The 14,215-nt window shown below is 39.7% G+C and overlaps 1 pseudogene across 1 annotated transcript; it reads right to left on the minus strand.

Annotated features, from left to right (window-relative positions):
* Positions 1 to 12,454: 12,454 nt before the first annotated feature.
* Positions 12,455 to 13,877, minus strand: LOC308322918 (apelin receptor B-like; annotated as a pseudogene). Its single transcript has 2 exons — positions 13,456 to 13,877; positions 12,455 to 13,125 (listed from the first exon to the last, which is right to left on the minus strand). The product of its transcript is annotated as an apelin receptor B-like (transcript).
* Between the last annotated feature and the right edge of the window lie 338 nt (positions 13,878 to 14,215).

Here is a 14,215-nt window from a genome sequence, read left to right on the forward strand (position 1 = left end):
CAGGTGGAACCAGCCAATGGTAGCCTGCACGATCCGGGCACCGGCCAATCGGTGGCCCGGAAGTTGAAACATTGTTGGAACACTTGGAACAAAAAAAGGACGAAGATGGAACTCGACCAAGCGCAAGGATGACACGCAAATTCGTGAAGCGTTCCGTATTTTTCACCATTTTGAGCTCTTTTTTTTGCGAATCCACTTTTTTTTTTTTTTGCTAATCCTAAATTACATCCGTGCGCAGGGAGACACATATCAGCACGTTTGTCTTATCGATAGCTATGCGTGGATGCAAGGCACTTCCATTTTCGACCTTTGTGGGAGGAGCTATCGCGCTTTAAAGGTTAACCCTAGGGTTAGCGACCGTACGACCGTGTGTGGAGAAACACATATCAAAATGTTCGTCTTGACAAGCTACATAACATACTAAAAGATGGGACCGTGTCGACCTTTGTGGGAGGAGTTATCTGACTGTAACTGCGGCGTGCCCTACACAGTTAGCCTTAGCCGGGAGACCCATAGATGTCCACACTGAGACCTATATCTATTTGTACTAGCCAGGGTACTCCTGTGTCAGCTTCTGCTGCACATATAATAAAATTGGAACGATACAGAGAAGATTAGCATGGCCCCTGCGCAAGGATGACACGCAAATTCGTGAAGCGTTCCGTATTTTTCACCATTTTGAGCTCTTTTTTTTGCGAATCCACTTTTTTTTTTTTTTGCTAATCCTAAATTACATCCGTGCGCAGGGAGACACATATCAGCACGTTCGTCTTATCGATAGCTATGCGTGGATGCAAGGCACTTCCATTTTCGACCTTTGTGGGAGGAGCTATCACGCTTTAAAGGTTAACCCTAGGGTTAGCGACCGTACGACCGTGTGTGGAGAAACACATATCAAAATGTTCGTCTTGACAAGCTACATAACATACTAAAAGATGGGACCGTGTCAACCTTTGTGGGAGGAGTTATCTTACTGTAACTGCGGCGTGCCCTACACAGTTAGCCTTAGCCGGGAGACCCATAGATGTCCACACTGAGACCTATATCTATTTGTACTAGCCAGGGTACTCCTGTGTCAGCTTCTGCTGCACATATAATAAAATTGGAACGATACAGAGAAGATTAGCATGGCCCCTGCGCAAGGATGACACGCAAATTCGTGAAGCGTTCCGTATTTTTCACCATTTTGAGCTCTTTTTTTTGCGAATCCACTTTTTTTTTTTTTTGCTAATCCTAAATTACATCCGTGCGCAGGGAGACACATATCAGCACGTTCGTCTTATCGATAGCTATGCGTGGATGCAAGGCACTTCCATTTTCGACCTTTGTGGGAGGAGCTATCACGCTTTAAAGGTTAACCCTAGGGTTAGCGACCGTACGACCGTGTGTGGAGAAACACATATCAAAATGTTCGTCTTGACAAGCTACATAACATACTAAAAGATGGGACCGTGTCAACCTTTGTGGGAGGAGTTATCTTACTGTAACTGCGGCGTGCCCTACACAGTTAGCCTTAGCCGGGAGACCCATAGATGTCCACACTGAGACCTATATCTATTTGTACTAGCCAGGGTACTCCTGTGTCAGCTTCTGCTGCACATATAATAAAATTGGAACGATACAGAGTAGATTGGTTTTCTGCTAAAATTGGAACGAAACAGTAATTCGTTTTTTCTAAAATTGGAACGATACAGAGTAGATTAGTTTGTTTCCTAAAATTGGAACAATACAGTAATTTGTTTTTTTCCTAAAATTGGAACGATACAGAGTAGATTGTTTTTCTGCTAAAATTGGAACGAAACAGTAATTTGTTTTTTTCTAAAATTGGAACGATACAGAGTAGATTGGTTTTCTGCTAAAATTGGAACGAAACAGTAATTCGTTTTTTCTAAAATTTGAACGATACAGAGTAGATTAGTTTGTTTCCTAAAATTGGAACAATACAGTAATTTGTTTTTTTCAAAAATTGGAACGATACAGAGTAGATTGGTTTTCTGCTAAAATTGGAACAATACAGTAATTTGTTTTTTTCTAAAATTGGAACGATACAGGGTAGATTGGTTTTCTGCTAAAATTTGAACAAAACAGTAATTTGTTTTTTTCTAAAAATGGAACGATACAGAGTAGATTGGTTTTCTGCTAAAATTGGAACGAAACAGTAATTAGTTTTTTTCTAAAATTGGAACGATACAGAGTAGATTAGTTTGTTTCCTAAAATTGGAACGAAACAGTAATTTGTTTTTTTCTAAAATTGGAACGATACAGAGTAGATTGGTTTTCTGCTAAAATTGGAACGAAACAGTAATTCGTTTTTTCTAAAATTGGAACGATACAGAGTAGATTAGTTTGTTTCCTAAAATTGGAACAATACAGTAATTTGTTTTTTTCAAAAATTGGAACGATACAGAGTAGATTGGTTTTCTGCTAAAATTGGAACAATACAGTAATTTGTTTTTTTCTAAAATTGGAACGATACAGGGTAGATTGGTTTTCTGCTAAAATTGGTACAAAACAGTAATTTGTTTTTTTCTAAAATTGGAACGATACAGAGTAGATTGGTTTTCTGCTAAAATTGGAACGAAACAATAATTTGTTTTTTTCTAAAATTGGAACGATACAGAGTAGATTGGTTTTCTGCTAAAATTGGAACGAAACAGTAATTAGTTTTTTTCTAAAATTGGAACGATACAGAGTAGATTGGTTTTCTGCTAAAATTGGAACGAAACAGTAATTCGGTTTTTCTAAAATTGGAACGATACAGAGTAGATTAGTTTGTTTCCTAAAATTGGAACGAAACAGTAATTTGTTTTTTTCTAAAATTGGAACGATACAGAGTAGATTGGTTTTCTGCTAAAATTGGAACGAAACAGTAATTCGTTTTTTCTAAAATTGGAACGATACAGAGTAGAATAGTTTGTTTCCTAAAATTGGAACAATACAGTAATTTGTTTTTTTCAAAAATTGGAACGATACAGAGTAGATTGGTTTTCTGCTAAAATTGGAACAATACAGTAATTTGTTTTTTTCTAAAATTGGAACGATACAGGGTAGATTGGTTTTCTGCTAAAATTGGAACAAAACAGTAATTTGTTTTTTTCTAAAATTGGAACGATACAGAGTAGATTGGTTTTCTGCTAAAATTGGAACGAAACAGTAATTTGTTTTTTTCTAAAATTGGAACGATACAGGGTAGATTGGTTTTCTGCTAAAATTGGAACGAAACAGTAATTCGTTTTTTCTAAAATTGGAACGATACAGAGTAGATTAGTTTGTTTCCTAAAATTGGAACAATACAGTAATTTGTTTTTTTCCTAAAATTGGAACGATACAGAGTAGATTGTTTTTCTGCTAAAATTGGAACGAACAGTAATTTGTTTTTTTCTAAAATTGGAACGATACAGAGTAGATTGGTTTTCTGCTAAAATTGGAACAATACAGTAATTTGTTTTTTTCTAAAATTGGAACGATACAGGGTAGATTGGTTTTCTGCTAAAATTGGAACAAAACAGTAATTTGTTTTTTTCTAAAATTGGAACGATACAGAGTAGATTGGTTTTCTGCTAAAATTGGAACGAAACAATAATTTGTTTTTTTCTAAAATTGGAACGATACAGAGTAGATTGGTTTTCTGCTAAAATTGGAACGAAACAGTAATTCGTTTTTTTCTAAAATTGGAACGATACAGAGTAGATTGGTTTTCTGCTAAAATTGGAACGAAACAGTAATTCGGTTTTTCTAAAATTGGAACGATACAGAGTAGATTAGTTTGTTTCCTAAAATTGGAACGAAACAGTAATTTGTTTTTTTCTAAAATTGGAACGATACAGAGTAGATTGGTTTTCTGCTAAAATTGGAACGAAACAGTAATTCGTTTTTTCTAAAATTGGAACGATACAGAGTAGATTAGTTTGTTTCCTAAAATTGGAACAATACAGTAATTTGTTTTTTTCAAAAATTGGAACGATACAGAGTAGATTGGTTTTCTGCTAAAATTGGAACAATACAGTAATTTGTTTTTTTCTAAAATTGGAACGATACAGGGTAGATTGGTTTTCTGCTAAAATTGGAACAAAACAGTAATTTGTTTTTTTCTAAAATTGGAACGATACAGAGTAGATTGGTTTTCTGCTAAAATTGGAACAAAACAGTAATTTGTTTTTTTCTAAAATTGGAACGATACAGAGTAGATTGGTTTTCTGCTAAAATTGGAACGAAACAGTAATTTGTTTTTTCTAAAATTGGAACGATACAGAGTAGATTGGTTTTCTGCTAAAATTGGAACGAAACAGTAATTCGTTTTTTCTAAAATTGGAACGATACAGAGTAGATTAGTTTGTTTCCTAAAATTGGAACAATACAGTAATTTGTTTTTTTCTAAAATTGGAACGATACAGAGTAGATTGGTTTTCTGCTAAAATTGGAACGAAACAGTAATTCGTTTTTTTCTAAAATTGGAACGATACAGAGTAGATTGGTTTTCTGCTAAAATTGGAACGAAACAGTAATTCGGTTTTTCTAAAATTGGAACGATACAGAGTAGATTAGTTTGTTTCCTAAAATTGGAACGAAACAGTAATTTGTTTTTTTCTAAAATTGGAACGATACAGAGTAGATTGGTTTTCTGCTAAAATTGGAACGAAACAGTAATTCGTTTTTTCTAAAATTGGAACGATACAGAGTAGATTAGTTTGTTTCCTAAAATTGGAACAATACAGTAATTTGTTTTTTTCAAAAATTGGAACGATACAGAGTAGATTGGTTTTCTGCTAAAATTGGAACAATACAGTAATTTGTTTTTTTCTAAAATTGGAACGATACAGGGTAGATTGGTTTTCTGCTAAAATTGGAACAAAACAGTAATTTGTTTTTTTCTAAAATTGGAACGATACAGAGTAGATTGGTTTTCTGCTAAAATTGAGGACCCCTTCCGTTCTTTGAGTTTTTGGCCCTTGGCCCCGTGCGGCCCCCGAAGGGGGCCGCGCGGAAAAGAATTTTGGTCCGGCCCGGTCCCCGGGGCTCCCGGAGCCGAGATATGCGCCGGCGTGCCCCGGCGTCGCCCCGTCCGCCCGTGGCGGGCCCGAAGGCCCGAAAAGTGGAACGCACAGCCTCCGCGTTCCTATCTTAGTTGTTGCGTTCCTATTCCCCTCTCGACCCGCCTCCCAGAACGTGGGAGGCGCCTTCCCAGAACGTGGGAGGCGCCTCCGACTGCATTTTTGTCTATATGCCCGCCCACGGTGTCCTGAGGTGACCCTGGCCCGAGGTGACCCGAGGTGACCCTGAAAGAAAAAGCCGTGCGCCGAGCGGTTTCCGTGTGTTTTACTCAAAATTGAGAACAATACACAATAGCATGTTTTTAAAAAGCATGTTGTGAGCTTGTAGATCTGCTCATTTCATATAGTTAATGTATATGGGGTTGGTTAAATGTTATATCCCAGGTTAATTCTTTATTGTTGTTTCCTTTTAACAACTGTCTAGGCCTATTCACATGCAATGAACTGGGTGTCACAAAGCATGCACAAACAGCAATGGTATAGTACTATAGCCAGCTTCTGCTGGACTCTACGGGGTGCGATTCCCTGCATTGCTAATAACCTGCTGTGATACCCATTAATTAATTAATTAATCAGGGGGACAGATTCATTGATAAGGAAGCCTAGAGCTTTGAACCTTACTCACCTTTGAACTGGGACATTATAGCTGATCTACAAGCTCACAACCATAAATCAGATTTAGATAGGCTATTGATATACAATTATTGACAGACAGACAATGACTAACTTCAAAATATTGATTTTCAACAGGTTAATTCTCTGACACTCCCTCCCCTGTCAATAATAGAAAAATAATTTATCAGAAACCCCTTTAATAGGGGCATCATTTCTGATTTATACTCTACGTTAGTAGAATTCTCTCCTGAATCCTCTGAATCCAAATATAATGCATGGAATGCTGATCTACAAGAGGAATTGACATTGGAAGAGTGGAGCTCAGCCTGTATGCTCAATCCCAGACGGGTAACACTCGGTTAAAACTGTTTCAATATAATTGGCGGATGAGGGTCTATATCACTCCAGAGAAATTAAATAAATGTAGTGCAGATATTCCAGATGCTTGTATCAGATGTGGTAAAGACAAAGGTACACTTTTCCATTGTCTGTGGGCATGTCCATGAGTGAAAGAATTCTGGGAAGAAGTGAGGAGGGAGATTCAGAAGATATTGTCGATAGATATTGAGCTTGACCCAAAACTGTTTCTATTAGGTCTTTACCCACCTGGCCATAAGATTCAGATTAGCGAACAAAGATTTCTGGATTTATGTTTACTCCAAGCCAAAAGGGCTATAGGCTTTTCGTGGGAAAAGATAGGCAAACCCAGTATTGCTCAGTGGTTTAGGGAGTTGTCCAAAGAGAACAAAACACAGCAAATCAGGACAGAGTAGGAAAGCTGATATTAAAACTCATCTGCCATTGCACACAGAACCCAGTTCATTGTTTGAGGTTGTTATACCTATATTACTCATATTCCATGAATGGTCTTAGTTCTGAAGGTTCAGCAACTCAAATTGACATTATAATATGACATATGACAATAATAATATAATATGTCAGCTCTAATATGACATTAGAGCTGAACTATTGAACAGACTCTGCTAGGACTATGCTCTGTTACTGTGCCTTGACGCCACCTAGTGGCCATTCAGTTGCATGCATGCAGAAAAAATCACACAGCATCCATGAGAGTGTGAGAAATATGTGAATATGACTTAGTTTAGTTTAGTTTATTTCGCACAATAAAAACAGTACAGGTGTGTGCAGGTGAGAAAAGAAACCCAGGGAGGGCTTATAAGTGGTTCTCACCAAAGTTAATATACAATTTAAACAAATAGTAATATACAAATATTAAGACAAAGTAATCAAACATAGGTATGGAAAATAACAAAAACAAAAACAAGAAATACATTATTTACACTTGTGAAGTGTGTGTGTGTGTGCGTGCGTGCGTGTATGCGCTACATTATGTTAAATTGGAGAGGGTAACTTCAAGAGGCTGGCCCTCAATCTATGTTTAAAGTTACAGAGTGAAGATGCGGAGTTGGCAATAAGTATGTGTGAATTCCAGAGTAAAGAACCTCTGACTTTTATGGAGAACTGGCTAAGAGTGGTACGGCTGAAGGGAGGATGAATATTGTCAGATTGTCTAGTATTATAATCATGAACCTGAGAGTTGGTCTTAAAATATTCTTTGAAAGTTGTAGGAAGCACATTTGGAAGGTAAGTGCATTTATATATGAAAGAACAGGATTGTACAATGTTAATGTCATAGATAGACAGTACATTTAGATTTTTAAACAAAGGAGCAGATGGAGCCAAATAGTGAGAAGAGGTAGCAATTCTTACAAATTTCTTTTGAATAATTAATATTTTTTGTAGATTGGATGGATAAGTACTTGCCCAAACAGTATTGCAATAAATGAGATAAGGATAAATCAAACTGTAATAGAGGGTTAAAAGGCAAGCCTGATGAACCAGGCCCTGACTACCTTACTGAATATGACAGTAAGGTTGAGGGGTCTTTGTTCTCAGAGTTACATTACTCAACTCACCTCTTCACTCTTGTCCTGACTGATTTGCTTTGTTTTGTCATGGTTAAATATGAATTAATTAATTTTGGCTATGACAATACAGTGGATAAAATAAATGGGTATATCACAGCAGGTTATTAGCAATGCAGGGAATCGCACCCCATATAGTCCAGCAAAAGCTGGCTATAGTACTATACCATTGCTTGTGTTTGCATGTGAATATGCCCCTAGACAGTTGTTAAAATGAAACAATAAAAACACTAAAATAGCCAATCTACAATGAGCACAGCACAGTATTACAATATTTTACAATGTCCATATATATGCCAAAATGAACCAAAGATCTTCAAAATTAAAACAGATACCTTGGTGGGACCTGGTTGTAGCCCTGCTGCCTTTCAATAATTTCCAAACACCTTATAGGATTTAATAAAATAATATGAAATATTCCACTGTATGTCCCTCGAGCTACATGGATGGATATCATGCTAGCAGGTGCTAACAGCTCATAACTATCCATAACTATGCCAAAATGAACCAAAATTCTTCCAAATTAAAATCGATTCCTTGGTGGGACCTGGTTGAAGACAAGGTGCCTTTAACTATTTTCCAAACACCTTGTACGATTTAATAAAAAATATTAAATATTCCACTGTCTGTCTCTCTGAGGTAGATGGATGGGGAAAAAGGCTATCATGCTAGCCGATGCTATAGGTCCATAACCATCCATAACTTTGCCAAAAATGGACAAAAATGTTCCAAATTAAAATCGATTCCTTGGTGGGACCTGGTTGAAGACAAGGTGCCTTTAAATATTTTCCAAACACCTTGTACGATTTAATAAAAAATATTAAATATTCCACTGTCTGTCTCTCTGAGGTAGATGGATGGGGAAAAAGGCTATCATGCTAGCCGATGCTATAGGTCCATAACCATCCATAACTTTGCCAAAAATGGACAAAAATGTTCCAAATTTAAATCGATCCCTTATTGGCCCCTGGTTGAAGTCCTGCTGCCTTTCAATATTTTTCAAACACCTTGTATGATTTATTAAAAAAATATGAATAAATACCTACACTAGCACTGAACAACAGAGCAAGATGGCCGCCGTTGCTGTCTTGAATCTGAGAGAGGGGGCGGTGCCCTGCTGTCAGCTGTCAGACAGGAGACTGACAGACAGCAGAACTGGCCAACTGGGCGCACTCCAAGCGATATTAGATGGGCCAATAGCGCTCCAGGGAACATAGAGAAATCTTAGAAAAGAATTTTAGAACAACCCAGAGAAGTAGGTGATGGAGGGAGCGCAAGGACACGAGTTCATTATTTGAGGTTGTCATACTCATATTCCATGAATTGTCTTAGTTCTGAAGGTTCAGTTAACACAAACACATCTATAGCAACTCAAATTGACATTATAATATGACATATGACAATAATAATATAATATGTCAGCTCTATATGACATTAGAGCTGAACTATTGAACAGACTCTGCTAGGACTATGCTCTGTTACTGTGCATTGACGATACCTCGTGGCCATTCAGTTGCATGCATGCAGAGAAATCACAGCATCCATGAGAGGTGAGAGTGGTGTGTGAAATATGTGAATAATTATGACAGAACAGTAAGGTCGAGGGGTCATTGCCTTTGTTCTCAGAGTTACATTACTCAACTCACCTCTTCACTCTTGATTTTAGTTTTGTTCTCTGCCATGGTTAAATATGAATGAATGAATTAGTTAGTTAGTTAGTTAAACATTACAAATAAAATAAAATCATTATTCTGAAGTTAGTCTGTCAATAATTGTATATCAATAGCCTAGCTAAATTTGATTTATGGTTGTGAGCTTGTAGATCAGCTAATGTCCCAGTTCAAAGGAAGGTCAGTAAGGTTCAAAGCTCTAGGCTTCCTTATCAATCAATCCGTCCCCCAGATTGAAGGGAAGGAACCAGATCATAATAATACAGGGCTGCCATATTTCAGAAAATGTCAAGAGTGAGACTCTATAGTGTCTTAATGCGTTCGACGCCGTCCGAAGAGCAGCGGCGAAAATAATTGGCCTTTTTTAATGTGGATTTGTCCCGTTTTAACGTTGATATTTAACCTTAACATTGATGTCTTCACCTCCATGCCAGCTGCTCTCCCTGCACTGACAGCCTCCTCATGCTTAAAGTAGAAATGAAAAAGATATCTATCTATCTATCTATCTATCTATCTATCTATCTATCTATCTATATGCTCAGACCCGCAGCCAGCCAGCAGGCCACACACATAGTGCTCAGACCCAGCCAGCCACACACATAGCTCCGTAAGGGAGTGGTCAGTGGTTGCACCACTCAAAAAATCTTCAAAAAACTGAAGAGGCTACTGGAGATTGGATAACCTGATTTGGACATGATCTGATGGAGGACAATGTCACTATGACAGAAAGAGAAGATGGGTCTGGCCAGTGGCCACATTCATTCACCCCATAATCTCAGTGGAAATTGGGGAATATGTTGTGAAATAAAAAGTCAGAAAACTGGAATGTGGGAAAATGCCTTTTTTTTACATTTTCTTAGTTCAAACACATCTGTGGGCTCTCTCTCTGAACAGAAACAAGTCGCGATGCGCCCCCCCCCCCTTCACTTCACGCACACACACACACACACACACACACACACACACACACACACACACGACTTTGTCCCTATAATGTGCACGCACGGGCTACTGGCACCGTTCCACTTCACTTCCTCATATCACGCAAGAGACGCCAAACACCTAACTTGTTGTAACTTGTGGGGTCTATATTGTCTTCCATGAAAAATGGCGATTTGGTCCACTGTTTACCCTCCTACTGCATATGCTGCATGAGATCTCATGCAGATCGGCTATTTTACCGTTTGTGAGGACGCACACATGAGCGCGCGTTATTACGCGGCGGAGCCGCGGAGAAAATTGTTATTTATAATGCGTGTGAAATGGCATGTGTGGCGTGGTGCGTGGTAAAGGGTTAAATTGCGTGACTGTCACGCTCAAAGGGTGAGACATGGCAGCCCTGGATATATTAACAATTTATTATATATATTCTATATATTATATATAGTAATTGATGCTTAACTATTATCAATAACTCATTAACTAACAGTTAATGATCTAATAACTATATATATATAACGGATAGTTATTCTAAAGTGTTACCCATTATTGTGATGTCAGAACAGGCCAGCTCCATTGTGACTAAATTCGACTGAGGGACTGCCATTGGATTCTTTTGAATTTTCGTTTTTGTGATGGCAGTCTCTCAGTCAAATCTGGTAATCTGGTCACAATTGGCAAATTTGGGCCCTGTCCAGAGCCCGGACAGATCAAAGCTTTTGTGCTGGTTCTGGACGACTCAAGGCCGGGCACTGTACTCCCTGTGGTGGTGTGGAACGCGTGTGTCAAATTTTAATTTTGGTGAACGGTTCTCGAGTTACGTGGATTAGTACAGACACACTACTGCACCCTGCTGTATACAGCCCCCCTTATGGGTGATTTATGAAAACAGAAAGCGTGTGTGTGTGTGTGTGTGTGTGTGTGTGTGTACGGATGTACTTGTGTGCGTCAATTTAACAAAGGTGCAGACGATCAGAAATCTGCAGTGATTTGGCTCTAAGTTAATCGTGTGACTGTTGAGCGTTTAGGTGCATATACCTCCATAGATTGATTAATTTACAGTTTCAAAGTCAAAGTTGTTTGCAGAAAAAATCACAGGAACTTAGCCTACAGTTCAATACAAGGTCTGCTAACAGGATTTTATAATCCAAGAAAGCACTATGGCTTGTTTCCATTAGGGTAAGGGGTCCTTGAATTCATATTAAATTAATCTGAACATTAAAGACACACGTGTCACTACAACAATATAATTATTGCAATGTGTACTGTATATTTAATACACAGTATGAATTGCAATATACAGTACAAATTGCAACAACTATATTGTTGTGGTGACTAGCTGGTGGTGGTGGTGGTGAAGTTTAAATAATAGTGCCACCTCATAATTGTAAAGTGCATTTTCAATAATTGAATTAATGAATTTGTGTTTATTAAGTACTTGGTTAGGTTAGTTATAATATAAACATAATCTGTGTCAGAAAAAAAGGGGAAAAAAATAATATTAGGATCCGTTAAGGGAACCGTTAGGAACCGGAACCATTAAGAGGGATCCGGTAAGGATCCGGAACCGTTAAAATCCTAACGAATCCCAAGTCTTGGCTGGGGACTACACATAAGCAACAGACGGACAAGTTTCATTGTTTGTTAATACACCTTTTTATTACAAATCATAAATTTGAATTTCATAAAGTACTTTACATTCACAATGTGTATTCACATATTTACACATCAATGTTGCTCATTACAACCATGATCAATCTTGGTCTCCTCTTGCTGACTGGCAAAACAATTCACACAAACACCAATAAGTGTATATATCCCATAAGACTGGAATTAAAACAATCAAGTGCTTACACATGAAAACAAGTGCATGCAGCACAAGCAATAAGCATACTATACAGTTCTTCACCAGAGCTAGAAGAGGCACGAGAGGTCCAAGCTCATCTACACTGTGCATAATCTCCACAATAAGCAACAGTAACATATTGGTCCATTTGACACACATTCCCACTGTGTCTGAACCGTAGGAATACTGCAGATTGTTCCCTTGTTTTGAGGAATTTTAAGAAGTTTGCCTCAAACATGAATTGCTTCCACCAGAAGCCTGTGAGGAGAATGTCTGAACCAATACACCACAATTCTCAAGTTACCCTTTTCAGTCACATGATGTGGGACATGCCACTTTAGCTCCGTTTATAGTCCTGACAACTGACCAAAGGCATTGCCATCGTACTCAGCTGATATACTTTGTGTCCAGGCTCTGAACCTGGGTCTTTTGGCCGGACAGCAAGATGGCGGGGCTGGCATGCATGCAAAGCCTTCTTCAGGTTGAGCAGGCGCAGGCACTGGGAGCGAAAGTGCGCGTCAAAGAAGGCATACAGGAAGGGGTTGAGGCAGCTGTTGACGTAGGCCAGACAGGTGGCATAGGGGTGAGCCAGGAGGAGGAAACGTAGGAAGGCGCAGGAGTCCGGGGCCAGGTTCAGGTAGGAGAGAGCGTCGGCACTCTTCAGCACGTGGAAGGGAGTCCAACAGGCGGCGAACACCACCACCAGCGTGGTGATGGTCCTCAGCAGTCTCCGCTTGCGCTGCTCTTCCTTGCGCAGCAGCTGGCCGTCGAAGTGGCGCGTGACGGTGCATCCGATGAACCAGTAGCACGCCATCATGGCCAGGAAAGGTAGGAGAAACCCCAGGACCGAGGAGCAGAGGCTGAGGCCGGCCACCAGCAGGCTCTCTTTGTTCTTATCCGTCACCACCAGGCTGAAGTCCATGACGCAGGAGGTCCGGTTGCTCGTCTCCTCGTGTTTGGTGGTGCGGAAGATGAGAGTGGGCGCAGCCAGTAGAGCAGACAGGAGCCACATCACTGTCAGGGACGCCCTCATGTGGCCCCGGGTACGAAGCTGTGAGCTGGACATAAGAGGACACAGAGAGGGTTGTTATAGTTAAGTAAAAGTATAGCTAAAGGAAAATAACTGAATTTGAACTAATACACATTTTATAAAAACTTAAATTATATTTAAAAAATACCTGTAAAATGGATTGTTTGTTTACAAAACTTTCGAAAAAAGAACTAATCATAGAGAAAATGTGCTTATAGTTATACTTTCTTCTTCATTTCATTCATAAAACAAACTAAAATAACTAGAAAACCAACGTTTGAAACGTTCTATATTGAAAATTAAAATAAAAAAAAAGTAAAAAACCCAAATCAAGATGAAAGTCAAAAACTCCAATCACCTCGAGGAGGAGCGTACGATGGCCAGGTAGCGGTCGTAGCTCATACAGGTGAGGCAGTAGACGCTGGCGTACATGTTCAGGTGGACCACGTAGCTGCTGACCTTGCACAGGGCCACTCCGAAGGGCCAGTGGTAGCCCGTGGCCGTGTACACCGCCCACAGAGGCAGCGTGAGCACGAAGGTCAGGTCGGCCGCGGCCAGGTGGCCGATGTAGACGTCGGCGGTGCGCCGCCGCTTGTCGCCCCGCCGTGCCCTCCACACGGTGAAGATGACCAGTCCGTTTCCGGACAGGCCCAAGGCGAAGATGAGCACGTAGAGCAACGGGACAACGGAGTACGAAGGGCCCCACTCTGAGTAGTCGCACGACGTCTGGTTCTCCTCGTAGTCATAGTACTCGTAGACGCTTTCGTTCTGCATCTCCATCTCCATTTTTTGTTCCTTTCTGATGATCCCGTTCTCGTATTTTGAAATCTGTATTTTTAGTCTGTGTGCAGGTTCAAATTAACGAAACTTCAAAAACAACGTCCCGCCGTGTGAAGCTATACTTCTGATGGACGTGATCCCAGGAGAAGTTGTCAGCACTCTGAAGTGTGTCTCACATCTGAGTGGTCTGACCCTTATATACCCCTCCTAGCCTCACCTCCAACCTAGGACATGCCCAAGCCCCCTCTCCTAGGACATGCCCAAGCAGCCCCCTCCCTCCTAGGACATGCCCTAGCCTCCTCCCTCCTAGGACATGCCAAAGCCCATTCCCTTTTAGG

Source organism: Protomyctophum bolini, assembly GCF_963924005.1.
Source record: "Protomyctophum bolini genome assembly, chromosome: 10".
NCBI lineage: Eukaryota > Metazoa > Chordata > Actinopteri > Myctophiformes > Myctophidae > Protomyctophum > Protomyctophum bolini.